The sequence below is a fragment of the Herpailurus yagouaroundi genome, unplaced genomic scaffold (assembly GCF_014898765.1).
Source record: "Herpailurus yagouaroundi ecotype Mexico unplaced genomic scaffold, PumYag 162, whole genome shotgun sequence".
NCBI lineage: Eukaryota > Metazoa > Chordata > Mammalia > Carnivora > Felidae > Herpailurus > Herpailurus yagouaroundi.
The window spans coordinates 12,036,764-12,039,357 of NW_024412403.1; the positions used below are offsets into that span (position 1 = coordinate 12,036,764).

A 2,594-nucleotide genomic window follows, 5' to 3' on the forward strand; every position below is an offset into this window, starting at 1 on the left:
TCAAGCCCCTGTCGGCCATAGTCTTACCCCCTCTGATTCTTCTGATTCTCCTGCCAGCTGGGACGCGCTCTCAGCCAAGTCATCTCCCGTCCGCTGGAACCTCCTGGACTGCACATCCTACGTGTATTTGATGGTTACCTTGAATTCAGCCATCTCACACTCAAAAAGCTTCAGCACGCGGGCCTGCTCTGGGGTCAGCACATCGCCCTCCTTGCACACCTTGGACAGGCCCAGCTGCCTCTTCTGTGGCTCCATGGGTTGGGGGGGGGGGGCTTGCTTCAGGGCCCCCACCCCTCCCCCACGGGGTCCAGGGTCAAGGTGAAAGTTGCTTCGCTTCCAGCTCTGGCGAAGTCCATTTCCCTGTGTCTCCTGAACCACTTTCACCTCGTCCTGCGGTAGGTGGAAAGGAGACAGACGTCACCCCTGAACCTCTGGCTGACCTGACGCAGGGTGTCTTTGTACTGGTCAGATGGCCTTCATACCAAGGCAGCCATCATCACTTGTGTTTTTGCCAAAGAACGTCTGGCTATGTTGCCCGGCATTCTGGATATCCTTCCGCTGGATATCCTGGGGACCAGCCACGGAGACGCTGAAACGGTACTCGCAGATGTCCATACATTTCCAAAGCTCTCCTGTCAGGTTCTGGTTCAGTTCTGAGCCTTTCTTGGCAGTTTTGGTGAAGGAAACTTTCTTGTCGTGCTTGGATCTGGGCATCACACCGCAGGCAGAGGCAGCGGCAGGTGGTCTACGTCATTTAACTTCATTTAACTGAATTTTTAAAAAAAATTAAAAAGATTTTGTTTTTAAGGACTCTCTACAGCCAGTGTGGGGCTCGAGCCTACAACCCCCAAGATCAAGAGTTGTGTGCTCCACCAACGGAACCAAGAAGGTGCCCCCTCATTTAATTTAATTTAATACTTTAATTTTTGTTTAATTAAATTTACAACATTTAATTTTAAACACCAAGGAGCAGTCTCATTCTTTTCAGATGTAACACTTAATTAGCGCATCCGAATGTTTTGCGCATACAGTGGAGATTCGTTTCCATTCTTTTCAGGGCACTTTTTACACCCGTAAAGTGACAGGCTTTGAAGCCAAAGCTCTGATCTCTTCCTTAATCCTGATGCATTTGCGTTGTATTTCCAGAATAAAGACGGAGGTCCCCTGAGGAGTTTCTGGGAAGTTCTGGGGACGCTGATGCCAGGCAAGGACGGAGAGAGAAAAAGGGAACCATGTCAGCTGAGTGGCCAGCAGTCGATAGTCAAGAGGGCCACCCGAAAAGCCTAATCACATGGTGGGGGCCTGGAGGGTCGAGGCTCTGGGCAGGTCAGAGAGGAGAAGGAAAGCGGGAGCAAGGCAGCTTGGAAGGCAGGGGGCTGGGGGACAAAGGGCGAGGGAAAGCTTAAAGCACGGCCTGAGTTGGAAGAGGCAAAGCAGGAGTCGCCTGCCATTAACCCTAATCATGAAATATCCTGCAGTTTTATGTAAGAAGAGACATTGCGGCATTCAGTTGCTGTGTTGAAGAGCAAGGTTCGAAAAAGAAGTGTAGAGCCGATTTTACGTGAAACATTGTTACATGGGTGGGGCACGTTCCTTATCGCTTATGTCACATGGGCCATGGGCCATGTGGCCTCTGTTACAAATCTTTTGCTTAGGTTCACTCATAGAAGGAGAAGGAGAAGGGGAAGGGGAGGGGGGGAGGAGGAGGAGGGGGAGGAGGAGGAGGAAAGGAAAAGGAGAAGAAGGAGGTAGGAGGGGGAGGGGGAAGGCGAAAGAGGAGGAGAAAAACAGGACTTGGTGGAGAAATGTAATTTATCTAATGACAAATACACGATAAGCGATGCTTGTTCTTGGAAGCTGAACTTGCCCAACGCATTGTAAAATGAACACACTTGTGGTATTTCTCCCGCTTCCGGATCTAGGCAGCCCATGCCACGACCGCACCAGTGTGTCTTTCGATCCACTATTAGCTTAGGGTCCTTTTGCTAGTCCGAAAGCACTGGATTCTAGTCTTAGATTTATCTTGCAAGCCTGTTCAAAAGAACATTGCCTACAGCTGCCCAAATGTCCATTGCTGGATGAGTGGATGGAAGCCAGACGTAAGAGGTCACACATTACGTGATTCCATTCATATGAACTACCCAGCATAAGTAAATGCATAGAGACAGAAAGTAGATAGGTGGTCTCCAGGGACGGGATGGGGGCGTACAGGAGCGATTACTTAATGTGGGGGTTTTGGGGGGGGTGACGAAAATGGTGGTACTCGAAATGGGTGGTGGTCGCATAACATTGTGAAGGTACTAAATGCCACTGAACTGTGCACATTTCAATGGTTCATTTTATGTTATGTGAATTTCATCCCCCTTAAAAAAGAGAGAGAGAGAATATTGCCCGTGGCACATCAGATTCCAATATAATGTGAAGTTCTGTTCCTCCGAGGCGGGCACTCAACCTGCCTCTCCCCGAGCGCCTGGGGGTGAGTTTCTCAGATGTTTCTTCCAGCATCTCTAACCTCACAGCCAAGGAGGGAAGCCTGACTCATGGAATGAGAACAGTCTCTTATGGCCGTCTCTGCTTTGCTGTCTCGCCCGCCA

At 49.9% G+C, this 2,594-nt stretch overlaps 1 pseudogene; it reads right to left on the reverse strand.

The window, feature by feature from the left end:
- On the reverse strand, positions 1–724 carry LOC121036463 (mRNA turnover protein 4 homolog; annotated as a pseudogene).
- Between the last annotated feature and the right edge of the window lie 1,870 nt (positions 725–2,594).